General features: G+C 38.7%; 1 protein-coding gene across 1 annotated transcript in view; it reads left to right on the top strand.

Annotated features, from left to right (window-relative positions):
- Positions 1-14,598, top strand: part of Sur (Sulfonylurea receptor) — a 336,340-nt gene that overhangs the window by 277,887 nt on the left and 43,855 nt on the right. The window lies entirely within an intron of this gene.

Genomic DNA, 14,598 nt, shown 5'->3' with positions numbered 1-14,598 from the left:
AAATTATTTCAATATCAATATCAGTTCGGAAAAGTTTTACCAGACTATGGTATTTGACGAGGACATTTCGTATACATATTAATTATTAAAATTTTTTAATACAGACATGTAAATATATTTTTTTTCGAAATTTGTAGTAGTATAAAAAAACGTTTTTTTTAATCTACCGATTTTTAAAGTATTTGCATATTTTTACAAAAAAATTCATTTTCTTACATTTTGAAAAAAAAAATTTTAAGGGTTTTTTTTAGAAGGTATTTGCATATTTTTACAAAAACTATTTATTTTCTTAAATATGAAAATATTTTTGTAATAAATTGCTCGAGTTTTTCAAAAATATTTTCGCCTGCGGCTCTTTTCGTATTTCAGAAATTATTTGCAAAAACTTTTTATTTTCTTATAAAGTAAAAATATTTTTGTTAAAATCGGGCATTTTTTCTCAGATCAATATTTCGATGTGTTACAAACGGAATGACAAATTTAATTATATCCTCCATATTACGGAGGAGGGTGGAGTCAATAGGCTAGTAGGCGAGCATAAGCGTCTGAAGCAATTCAACATTGGTTCAGGATTAAGTAAATTTTGGGCAACGGTTAAACCACTCTCGAAACCCGTTAAAACGGCTGTTACTTTCAAGGGCGTGACAGTGAGAGATCCAAAGAGGTGCGCTTGTTATTTTAACCAGGGTTTCGGAGTCGAGGTATTTTTGGCTCGACTCCGTCTCCGACTCCAGGCGAGTTTTTTTCACGACTCCGACTCAGACTCCGGGTCGACTCCGAGAGTGAATTCCTATACCAGTAAAAATGAATAAAATGTGCACAAATTTTTAATATTTTTCTTTATTTTGGCCTATATAGGCTAATACTAATTTCTTTACATATGCATTACTGTTTCTGTCGAATATTACAATGAAAAATAGCAAAGTTGGAAAGTTTTTGTCGGTTCTCCGTTTTTTGCACTAGTATATTCTCGGCGGAATTCTTTCGCGTGAGAAAATCATTAATCTTTCAAAATATGTGAAAATGATGGGGCAATACAAATCGTAAGGACTACATGCAATAAAAACTATAAGCAATTCACGACCAAGTTTCAAACTGGATGTAGGCCAACATTTTAGTGTGCTTAGCCTTATAAGGAGACCCCAAGTTGTAAAGCTCAATAAAAACCATTTTTCATAATTGTTCTTCGAAAAAAATTACGTAACTTTTTGGCAGATTTTTGTTCCTATCCAACGCTCATTCTGAGGCACTATTGTTCCGATCGACTTTAAAAATTTTACCACATATTATATGCTATTTATACTTTCTACTTTTTCTGAAATTTACAAATAGGGATCACCAATTAAACTTAAATTCAGCGCTCACGTTTTGAACTTTGGTGTGGGTGGAGTGGATAACACTATGCAACACTGAAAATGCAAACAACTTCTAGTATTCATTTTTTGAAAGTACATATTTAGACTACAAAAACCCTAGTAGGGTTTTGTCCTGTCAGATCCAGTTCGGATTTTATGGCCTCATTTAAACCGGGCTAAATCTACACTTTTTGCATTTATCAGGCCTTTATCTCAGAAACGAATAGGAATTTGGCCTTGCTGTCTTTAGCAATATTGTAGCCCTAAACCAGTAGAACTTATCTTTTGAGAAAACCACATAAGAAAAACTCCATCTAGGACAACAAAATCTATAAAATATAGAAAATTTTACATAATTGCTGAAATTCTGGTCAGTATCGGCTAAACTATTGGGAGTTAAACCAAGTAACCTTTTGAAAATATCTTCCAAATAAAGTACTCAACAATTCTTTAGAACATTCTGAAACTCTAAAATGCTTACTTCATGTTGCTTCAGCGGTATTTTGCATCATATATTTTACAACACGTATTTCAAACACAGTTCACACCGACAGTTTATTCTCGCATTTCGGATTTCACGGCATTATTGAAATTTGTATTAAATCGTCGATGAAAAATGTACTGTACTAGAGTTGTGTAATACATTCCAGGGAATATTTTTCCAAAAGAATTAACGGTTTTGGAGATACGGTGCGAAATGTATAAAAATTGTGGAATTTTTGCATATATTTTGAAATTTGAGGCAATAAATGTAGTTTTTTCGAGTTCATTATTTCTCCAAGTATTGTATTCTTGTCCTTATCTACAAATTTGCTTCAGAGGTCAGAAGAAGATTCGCATTGGTTTCAGAGATATAGCCCCGAATTTCTTTAAAAGCTCAATATTTAACCATGTTTAGATGAGGTCATAAAATCCGAGCTGGATCTGACACAACAAAAGCCAACTAGGGTTTCTTGTTGTTTGGGTCTGTACTTTCAAAAAATCCTCAGTTCGAATTGTTTGCACAAGATCACCTTAAAAATGTTGCACAGTGTAATTTTATTGAAATATTTGAGATATATTGTGTACACCACTCAGCACGTAAGCAGATGGATGTTTTTTTTTTTTTTTTTGGAACTGAAAAATTAGCAAACGATGAGATTTCGTGCATGAAAATATTCTACAAAAATGTTGCTAGGAAAATTTTATGTGGGGTCGGTCCACTAGGATATCGACATTGTCATGTTTTCATTGTCCTTTATCACTTTTACCCGATCCTTTCTCATGAAAACTTTAGGATTATGTATTTCATTGAATTTCGTATATGCAATTAATTGTGTAGAAAACTCGGATACACATCAACTATATCTGTTCCTGGCGGACAGATCCCGTTATTTGAATGTCTACATCTAAAGCCCTCATTGAGTATATAATGAATCCTATGGGATCCTTTGGGGTTCTTAATTGGAAATTTCATTCCAAAAAGGAATTGTCCTCCCCCAGATCTTAACTTTCATTTTGTGTCACAGGGTATTCAGTAAGATTTCCCATAGAGACCACAATGTCTTTAACAGAAGACAAGGATGATTTCTCATTAAAACAAGATGAGAATACCAGTTGACCTTTGTGAGAAGACCAGTAAGAAATCTGACGAAAGAAGTTAAAGGTCCAATCTTAATTCGATCTCAGAGGATAGTAAACATCCTGTGAATTGTCCTGTAACTTAGTATAATATATAATTTGCATATATATTTTCTTATACCTATCTTTTAAAATAAATAATGATTTTCATAAAAATGTCCTTGTTTTAAATTTAAAGTTATATTTCTATAACGTGGAAAAAAATTTGCCCGGAGTCGGAGTCGAGTTATTTTTTTCGACTCAGACTCCGACTCCAGCAAAATTGCTCGACTCCGACTCGTAGACTCCGACTCCGACTCCGAAACCCTGATTTTAACTAACAAGTTATAGAGTACCCCGAGACATAGGCTACGCCATATAAGAGCTCTCTCAGCCGAGGGGGTACCACCACAAATTATGATGAACAATATAGCAAATGTCATCCAAGTCATGGGGTCCGCAGGGAGTCTCAACGGTAATGCTTAAGCAACTGGACAAACCCGGGTTGACAATTTGGCACGAGTCCTCTATTTATTGTTAGCCACCCATATTGTACCAGAAACCTGGAAATATAGCAGAGTGGACCCGCTATTAAAGCCGAACAAGGCTGCCAGAGGAGGTGAATCGTACATACCGATTTTCCTCCCGTCGCCGTCAGTTGCGAAAATTCAAGAAGCACTACTCCTCCCCATTATGAGAAGCTTTTTCCCAGCTGCCCAATATGTGGATGGATTCAGTAAAATGTTCACTGTTGCAACAGCATTACAAGTCGTATATAGATTCTTAGCCTATCGACGTACTTTGATACCGTTAACCATTCCAAACTGTTCGAGGCAGATCCACAACTCCTTTCCATTATGAGTACCTTTTTCGCAGTTGCCCAACATCAGCATGAATTTCCCAAAATGCACATTACCACGACAGCATTACACGCCATATGCAGACATAAAAGTCGAGGATATTTCATGTGACCTTATAGTCATATTGAGTTTTGACCTATCGAAGGCCTTCGATACCGTCAACTATGCTAAGCTGTTCGAGGACATAAAGAAGACTTCCCTCCACCGTTGAACGCCAGTCGTTTGTGGAATTCAAAAGTATGAAAACGAAGATCCGTGGAGTATAACCCGGAGTTTCCGAAGGCAGGGTGATATGGCCGCAACTGTTTAACCTCTACCTTTTCAAAATTCCCCATCCTCCAGATTGAACGGACTTTGCTGACTTCCCAGCAAAAAAAAGTCCCATTATTAACAAGGACATTTGGCAACTAAATTAAAATAGTTAATCCTAGGCTACTTAAGGTCGACACTACTTATTTAACTATGTAATTATTCATCCTGACGACACATCCTTGTAAAAATAATGATTTAGTAAGGACATTTGTAATGAGTTTTTTTCTGTCTTTATACAGTTCTTTTTTTGGAGGAATATGAAAATATCCGCCGCTAAATTTGAAATAAGGCTCTACTTGAACGTATTAGTCGATAGTGTCCTGACTCCGACCACTATTTGATGTAACGTTTAATAGTATGCGACAAGATCATAAACAGGGTCCTTGTTGGCCTCTCTCTTAAAAAGCAAGCACTGTGGCACCAGCGTGGTATACAATTATTAGCGCTACGCAATGGAAGAATATTCAAACATACCAGAATGCCGACCTGAGGACTGCTACAGGGTGCTTCCTCATAACGCTAGTGTACCGACCATCTCAAAACTTGGGTTTGGGCGTCGGGTTAGTAACCCTCCCCTAGAAAAAACAGTCTACTATGAAAAAACGAAAAACAAACAAACTTGAAAAGTACAAGGCCGATATTACTGCCATACAGGAAATACGGTGGATTGGGAAAGGCGTCACAACAACACCTAAAGGTGACGCACTGTATTTTAGCTGCCATGACGTAAAGCATGAGTTTGGTTGCGGATTCGTAGTTAGTCGGAGACTAAAACATCTGGTATCCAGCTTCACCCCAGTGAATGAAAGACTTGCTGCAATTCGAATAAAAGCTAAATTCTTCAACATCAGCTTTATTTGCGCTCATGCTCCCACTGAAGAAAAGGACGAACAGATCAAAGATATATTTTACGAGCGCTTAGAAGAAACATATGGCTGTTGCCCTGCCCATGACATTAAAATCATTCTAGGCGATTTTAATGCCAAAATTGGAAAGGAGAATATCTTTGGCCCAACAGTCGGGAAATTCAGTCTCCGCAGTGAAACATCTGACAATGGTATGAGACTGATAGACTTTGCAGCTGCAAAAAAAATGGTAGTAAGCAGTACCAGATTTAATCATCTCGATACTCATAAGGGCACCTGGCTGTCTCCAGATCAAAAAACAAGTAATCAAATTGATCATGTTGTGATAGATGGAAGGCATTCATCGAGCGTGTTGGATGTACGATCGTTCCGAGGCGCAAACATTGATTCGGACCACTACCTTGTTGCAGCAAAGGTACGTACCCGTCTAAACGTTGCAAATAAAGCACGAACAGACACAACGCGGAAATTGGACATCGATAGGCTGCAAACACAACAGATAGCCACAGCATATTCCACTCAACTAGCCCAATTGCTTAACGCGAGCACTCCTTGTCCCGATAACATAACAACACAATGGCAAAATATTGCCCACTCCATGCAAACAGCCGGAAAATCCATACTTGGATTCCAGAGACCTCCACAAAGGAATTCATGGTATGACCAGGAGTGTCGTGCTGCTACCGAAGTTAAAAATGCGGCATATAGAGCTACTTTAGAATCAGTAGCAACGCGTAGCGCACGAGAGAGATATCGGGAGAAAAGGAGAGAAAAGAAACGTCTTTTCCGCAGGAAAAAGAGATAAATGGAAAAGCGGGAGTGTGAAAAAATCGAGATGTACAGGAGCCAGAATGAAGTATGAAAATTCTACCAAAGAGTGAAACATCAAACAGATGGCTTTGGTACAGGCACATCCTCCTGTAGAGACCAGCAAGGTAATCTGGTAACAGATACAGATAGCGTGCTCAGGATATGGAAGGAACATTTCTCCAATCTGCTGGTATCCAATAGTAGCGAAGACGATGATACCACAGATCCAATCCCAGAAGATGGTATAGAATGTATACCACCCGGCCAAGATGAGGTAAAAACAGCAATCAACCGGCTGAAGAATAATAAAGCAGCAGGAGCCGATGGCTTACAAGCCGAGCTGTTTAAAACCGGAGGCGACGCGCTGATAAGGTGTATGCATCAGCTAGTTAGCACCATCTGGCAGGAAGAACGCGTACCCGACGATTGGAACCTGAGCAATCTATGTCCCGTCCACAAGAAAGGAGATAAGACTGTATGCTCCAACTATAGGGGAATAAGTCTCCTCCCTATTGCCTATAAGATAGTGTCAGGGATATTGTGCGAACGACTAAAGCCAATGGTCAACGAAATAATTGGACCATACCAATGTGGCTTTAGACCTGGCAAGTCCACCATTGACCAGATATTTACCCTGCGGCAAATCCTAGAGAAAACCCAAGAGATGTAGATCGACACATTTCACCTTTTTGTCGATTATAAAGCAGCATTCGACAGTCCCCTCCGATCAAAGGTATTCCATGCAATGTCTGAATTTGGTATCCCCGCAAAGCTCATCCAGCTTCGATGGAGCATACAAGTGGATGAAGAAACGGAAAGGCGCGGTATTCCAAAAAGTCAAGCGAAAAACAGATAGGAATGGAGATCTTTTGTTAGTTCGGTCTATGGAACAAATGTTCTGTAATGGGACAACTAAGTAAGTAAGTGTGAATGCGAATGCCACCACCCCCACCCATTGCAGCAGAAGACCGACAGCTGCCGGGTCAGACACGAATAGTTTCAGTAGCTGCATCCTTTTTGCAATTTAATTGCAATACACTCCGAGCTAAGATCGGGGAAATAGTGGATTTCGTGAGACAAACTCAACAACAACTGCAGCTTACAGTGTTGCGGTGGTTACAACGTACTGAGGAAGGATCGCACCAGAAGTGGAGAATTAGCTTTCCTATTGCACCAATACAGGCCTACCTAACTTAAGCCTGACCCTAGTGACCCGTACATGGAATGTATGGGGGTTGTAGTTAGGTGTGGAACTGCCAAGGTTGAGCTAATGAACGTATATTTCGGACCTGGCCTAGCAGATTGATTGTTCTACGTTTTACACGGTCAATGAGGACGCCCCTACCAGAATTAGAGGAGCAAGTCACAGTTCGCCAGCCATAACCGTTGTGTCACTTGGTCTGACAAATGACGTACCCTGGCAATCCGTAATTTCTCAAGAATCAGACAATCTCCTCATAATTGTCTCCATTAGCAGACCGCCCGATTTCATCAGCTCAGAACGCCGCAGATTCTTCAATCATAGGAAAGCTGATTGGCCGACTTTTAGAGAGTTCACTACGTACCGCTTTAGAGATCTTCCCAATCCTTCTGATGTTCGGGTAGCGGAAAGGACGTTCCGAGACATCATCACTGCTGCAGCCGCTCGCCATATACCTGCGGATCGTACAACAGGACAGGATTAGCGACAGGATTAGCAAATGAGCGTGATGTGCTTTGTCGAACCACCCCCAGTGACCGCAGAGTCAGGGAGCAGGCACTGGAAGTTAACAGGTTGGTTGGCGATTATAAGCGAAACAAGTGGTTAAATCATCTGAAGAGTTGCAACATTGGAGCCAGCTTATTCACTCTCGAGTCCTGATAATAAGGAAGATTGGACCTCAGTGGCGTTTGCCGACGTTAAGTTGACTGACCCGAAGATGTGAGCAAGTTATTTCAATCGACACCACGCACAGGGCGAAGAGAAGAGTAATACGAGTAATACATCGCATTAAATCTCTTCCTGCCGAAGGTGAACCACCGCATTTTACAATGTATGATTTGGCGAATGCCATCAGGAACGCTAAATCATCCAAATCGTTGGGCCCTGATGGAATCTTCATGGTAATGCTGAAACAGCTTGATGAGCCGGGAGTTGATAATCCACACTAAAGTTCTCAACCTATCGCTGGCCACCCTGATTGTTCCCGAAGTCTGGAAAATGGGCAGGGTTGTCCCGCTACTGAAGCCAGACAAGGATGCCAGCAAAAGAGAATCATACAGGCCGATTTTGCTTTTGTGGCTCGTAGCAAAGGCCTATATATCTCTATTTGTCGAGGATTGAACCAGGATAAGTCATGTGATAGAACAGTGATGATGTCGCTTGACTTAACAAAAGATTTGATACTCTAAGGCAATCCAATCCTCCGCCAAGTCTGAAACGTTGGATTATCAATTATATGTGGCATGCCAGTCGTACGTGCAATTCAGGAACAAGATTTCCAAATCCCGTAGAATGAAACAGGGAGTTCCTCAAGGTGGGGTGATATTTCCGGAACTGTTTAACCTCTCCTGTATTCCGCCCGTAACGTATGCGGATGATTGCACGATTCTGGTGTCAGGTACCTACCCTAATGACATCTGTGAAAGGCTGAACTCCTATTTAACCGATCTTACAACCTTTTTCCACGCTAGGAATATGCAGATATTCGCAACTAAATCTACGGCCACTCTGTTCACCACATGGACGGCGCAGGTGGGAAGAGAGTTGAATGTCGTGGTCGATGGTAGCAGAATACCGATCACAAACTGCCCCAAAATTCTAGGGGTCACATTCGACAGCACTTTCGCTTCGTCCTCGCATGCCACGGCTATGTGAAAACTGAAAAGTAGGAACAAGGTACTCTAATCCCTAGCCGGCAGTACTTGGGGTACAGATAAAGAAACCATGTTGACCACATATACCGCAACAAATAGTGATTCTTGGTTAATTACTTTTTGTCACCCCCGCTCGTTTAAAAGAAACCCGGTTTTGCGTGTTGATGTCTTCATTTCGTACTTTACAATCCTTTATATTGCGAAAATCCTCGTTCCCCCCATATTAAATTTTTGTTTGAGGTTTTTAAAGAAATTGTAACCCATCATCATTGTCGTCATCAGTGAATTCAAGGAACGAAAAATAACGCTCAATTCATTTACCTCAATTGTTTTGTAGTTATCAAAATTTGTTTAGACACGTTTTCCGATTTTTTGTTTAACGTCATTTCCTCCCATTGCGTTTAATTTTATCATCGTCGTCGCACCATGGTGGCTTTTGTCAGAAACAGGAAACGGACATGAATATAAGTTGTGAGAAAATGTTACTGAACACGCACCAAATTATTTTCCTTTTTTTGGAGGGAATATGTTTTGACGAAAATTTCGCTGACGTACAAATTAACACAGCTCGGGGAGATTTTGGTGTATCGGAATGCTGGCGGAAGGGGATGGTGGATGTAGTTTGAAAAAAACAAAAACGCCAACAAGTCCCACCAGTTTGAGTATTATTAGTTGTAACTCGACAAGAATGAATTTTAAATTTCTTGCTGTTGGTGGTAACAATTTGAACATTTCTCATGTTTTTGACAGACCACCAACCAATTCATGCAACGTCAACGACTTCATCATTTGTTTGTTGTGTTTTCTCGTGGTATTGGAAACTTTGTTGAGTCTCCTTTTTTCCCAACTCAAAATTGTGGGTGGCTAAATTTGAAAAAAAAAAATCAGCACTGTCACGTACATAGCATAATGTGTCTCTCTCTCCCTCTCTCTCTTTTCTTTTGGAGTGTAACAAAATTTTATGGTGGCTCTGGCGGCGGGACTGTTTTCAAATTTCGAAACTTTTGCGACTTTTGTTTTAGTTGAAAATAAAGACTTATTACAAGTATTCTACGTTTTACGTATTAAGGAAATAAATGTTCTCTGTTTGTTGGCGAATTTTTATGAAATGAGATTTTAATTAAAGATGTTACCGGAGGAGAGAAAATAAAATTGGAAAATTGGAAGTTACTGTCGTCTTGTATCGGTCATTATGTTTGTGAGATAACTAAAAGACGTTTTGAGGATAAAAAGTAATTTAACTGACATAAAAATGAGGAATTGTACATTATGTTTAAAAGAAAATTGCATTATAATATAAGAACTAAAATCTTACCAAGCATAGATTATGGTGAAATTGAAAAATACCTGTAGTGACTACATCTTAGGAAGTGTGTAACATGAGATATTCGCTAGAGACCATAGAAGAGTGCAAAAAATTATGAATGGACATTGCACACTATACATCAAATGGAATATGTTACACACTTATATCAACGATATTGATATCATGGGTCCCACTTAACAAGCTGTAACGTAGGGCTTTGAAAATTTGTAAAATAATTATACTAAAGTGATTGTTACATTAAGCACTCTATTCAAAAGTTAAGTTAAGGTCACATTAGGCAAATATTTGCTCCAGCGACCGACAGTGTGCGCTTACTGAGAGCAAGTGAGCGTAAATAATGAATAGAAGTTTATGATCACTTGCTCTCAGTAAGCGCACACTGCTGGTCGCTGGAGCAAATATTTGCCTAATGTGACCCCACCTTCAGAAAGGCAATATAAAGGATCGTGGGGTTCGATATCTATTCTTAACGCAGCTTATGAAACTTATGTTCTGCATAAGGACATTAAAGTAAATTAATTGTAAGATGTCTGCAAAATATTTCGAAATGGTTGATGTAATTCAGAAAAAAATTCAATCGGTCTGTGTCCGCCGATAAAATTTCGAATATTCCTCTAGCTCTGTGGCGGTTAACTAAAGCCGTGACTGGTAAAACCTATTAAACGAATGTACATTTATTTTTAATCCACGACTGAAGACCTTACAAAATCCTTAATTTCACCAATGTCATAGATTCTATAAAAAAATGTCTAAATATTATTATTGACCAATTTCGGATCATCATTATGGGTTCCGGAAGCTGCACAGTAACACAAGAGTACTTCACGCCGTTTCAAAATTTATTTACTGAGGTTTTAACCAGAACATGCCGCGTCCCAGAACAGTAATGGTAACATTGGACCTGCTAAGCCGTTCAAGGAAGCCGTAGAGGTGAACACAAATAGGATCTCTTATAGAAGACCAGTAGGTATTCTGATAGAAGGACAGGAGGTCCTCTTGTAAAAGAACAGTATTTCATTTTATAGATGACCAGTAGATATTCTTAGTGAATACCAGTGATGACCAGTATCTCATTTCTAAAAAAAAAGCCAGGAGGTCCTCTTATAAAATACCAGTAGTTCCTTTTAAGGAGGACCTTCAGTAGACATAATTTTAGTGGAGACCAGTAGGACTTCTTAGTGAAGACCAGTAAGTCTTCTTATTTAAGGTCAACTGGTCCTCTTATAGAACACCAGTAGGCTTTCTTAAAGATGACCAATATGTGTTGTCTTCTAGGTATTCTTGCATAATAACTTCTTCTTATAAAGGACTAGTAGGTATTCTTATAAAAAGTAATTAGGTTTTCTTATATTTTCTTATTCTTATTTTCTTCAGTAAGTCTTCATATAAAAGACCAAAAGGTTATTTTATAGTAGAGCAGTAGTCTTTGTATCAAATTACTGTAAGACTTCTTAGTGAGGACCAACAAGTCTTCTTTAAGAAAATCCGTATGTCTTCTTAGTGAAGACTCGGAGAAATGTTATCTACGGAACTGTCTAACCTCTGTCTTTCTGCAATTCCACGCCCTCCCGACCACATTGACATAATTACGTACGTGGATGATTGAGCGCTAATGGTGTCAGATCCCACCACACAGTGGGAAAAAATACATCTCTAGCGTGCAGAAAATAAAAGTCGATGTTTTATTGTATGTTTATTCATAATTTATAAGAATAGCTTTAAATTGGCTATTTTACTTCCTTTATTGATATTTTGGGCAAATTTGTATTTTTATATACTTTTCCTGTAGCGAACAAAGATAAACGCTGGTACCAGCCGGATCTTAAGGTAGAAACACAATGAAATACGTCGCTTTTTCACGCTCAGTTTCATGTAAACGATTAAAGACCAAGTACTACCTAATTCAAATGAATTAGGTAGCATTTGAAGTAGGTAATTCATGGCCTTTAATCTTTTACATGAAACAGAGCGTGAAAAAAGCGGCGTATTTTATTGCTTTTCTACCTTTAGGGTCTCCAGCAAAATATTAATCACGTCATAGCTCAGAGGTTAAACTCACGGCGGTTCTGTCCTTCGGAATTCTGTATGTACTCAGGGCTTTCATTTCGGTTCACAGTGTAATTGGTTCCTCCACCCGTTTTTCTGTCTTTACATTATTGTATCAATTGTTTCACACTCTCGCTTTTCCATTTCTCTAAAGGAGAGACGAAAAGATTTTTCTTCTCTCTCGTTTTCTCCGATACTTCTCTCGTACGCTACACGTTGCTACTGATTTTAGAGTAGCCCTATATTACCCTAGACCAGCCAAGATCGCCTATATACGTTAACGTGACCACTGTCATGGTTTAGCAAAGGAAAGACTCGCTCAGAGAGATTAATGCACAACAAATTTTGAGCACCACCGCCCTAGACAGAAGGCAGCGCTAATTTGCATTAACTGCTTTAATTCAAATTAATTCGTGCATTATCCACATTCTTAATGAACAAAATCAAACTGAATTTAAAGGGCATTTAGGTATTTTAATATGGAAATACAGTCGAAGAGAATCCATATTCATATGAGGAAGAGAGCATATTCATGCTCTGAGGCACAAGGAAAACAAAAAATACAGTGCAAACAAGAACAAAACAGCAATCAGCTGTTTCGTAAATGCAGAAACTGTCGTCTGTCAGGCTAAAATTAAATGCACACCTTAATGCAAATTAACGCTGCCGTCTGTCTAGGCCCTAGTCCCTAGGCCCAGCGTCGCCCATAATATTTCCATCAATACTAAAGTATGTGCATGGATTTTGCGGCTGTTTGCATGCAAGGGGCAATACCTTTTTACCTTTAGCTGATATGTTATCGGGACGAGGAGTGCTTTGATTAAGCAATTGGGTGAGTTGAGTGGAATATGTTGTTGCTATATGCTGCGATGGCAGTTTACCAATGTCCAACTTCCGTGTGGTGTCTGTTCGTACTTTATTTGAAACGTTTTATCGGGTACGTACCTCAGCTACAACAATGTGGTAGTCCGAGTCTATGTTTGCTCCTCGGAACGATCGTACATCCAACACGCTCGATGAATGTCTTCCATCTATCACAACATTATCAATTTAATATTTTGTTTTTTTTTTTTTTTTTTTTTTGGCCTAGAGACAGCCATTATCTGTGGTCTGTTCGTCCTTGTCTTCAGTGGGAGCATGAGCGCAAGCTGATGTTGAAGAATTTTGCTTATATTCCCAATCCATCGTGTTTCCTGTATGGTATTACTTTTTTACTTCAACTGCACCTTCTCTATAAAGAGCTCGAACTTAAGCGAATTTTGTAGGGGAGCTACAGACATAATGTACATAAGTGTGGAAAAATTTGCAATGTTTGGACTTGAACTCCTCGAGAGGTATTGTGCCTACCACAGATATTTATAGGTGCCCGCGGGAAATTTTGTAGATCGTATCAAAGTGAAGAAAAGTCTCCCGTGTCCCTTCGGGGATGTGCATGGGGACATATGTATGTGTGTGAAGCCTTTTGTCTAAAGAGGGTATAATAATAAACTCCAATCCCAACACAGACTTTTCGAAAAACTGTTCTTATCGTTCATTGTTCACTTCAGCCCGGTCAATGTTACCCCACCGCCTTAGAATTAAACATCTCAATTCTATACCCTTTGCTTTTTGTTTAAAAAGAAACAAATCGTTTTCCTTCGAATTACATGTCCTTGCCCTACTGTACTCCAAAAAGCAAAACTCCCCCTAATATCTAGCAATGAGAAAAAAAAAATCCCTAAGAAAAATCAGAAAAAACCTTTTTCAAAATATCAAACAAGAAATAAAATATGCAGTGAAACATGAAAGCGAACAACTTGTGTGGGGGGATTGAAAACAGTATGGCAGTTGAAAGCGATAAGGCAACAGCCAACTAACCATATCGACCACAAACGAGAAGTTCTTCTGTTGTTCTTCTCACGTTATTTTACTGATAAACTTAAAGAAAAAGCAAAATGTTTCTGGGGGATTCCCTGCATGCTTCAAAAGAAGTAACAACACGCTTGAAGACCGACTGGTCCCAAAGTGGCGTTCTTGGCTGTGTAGCAACATCTTGGAATATTGTTTGTTTAAAAATTTTATTGCATCCTCCTGTTATAAACAGCTTGTCCGCTGCATGTGGTCTCACCTACATTCTCGAACACCGAAAGGATGAAAGGAAAAAAGTTAAGCAAACAAATTATTGTTGGAAAAGAAAAAAATGCCACTGCATCCTCAGTTTTGTTGTTTTTCTTGCTCCATGGAATATGTAAATAATATTGTATATTGTACTCCTTCGAAAGAGTAGCTTCTCCTTGTATACTGCTGACTGGCATAGAAGTTATCTTATTATTCCCACTGAGCTTTAAGACAACATAAGTGTAGAATGTCAAGCAGAAATAGTTTTATAATTTTGTGATTGTTTGGGGAACGATGACAAAAGGATGCAGGATAATACAATTACTTAAAATGTTTTGGCTTTTTGTTGATATATGTATGTTATGCTAGTTAACAAAGGACTTTTTAAAGATCTTACAAAACAATAATAAAATATTATGTTTGTCATACACAAGGGGGTCATAAGATTATGGTCTCTTTAGAAGCTTATA

This window comes from Musca autumnalis, unplaced genomic scaffold, assembly GCF_047663935.1.
Source record: "Musca autumnalis isolate F117 unplaced genomic scaffold, ASM4766393v1 scaffold_2, whole genome shotgun sequence".
Classification (NCBI taxonomy): domain Eukaryota; kingdom Metazoa; phylum Arthropoda; class Insecta; order Diptera; family Muscidae; genus Musca; species Musca autumnalis.
The sequence above is the reverse complement of the archived record's forward strand: the minus strand, read 5'-3'. Positions and strand labels throughout refer to the sequence as shown.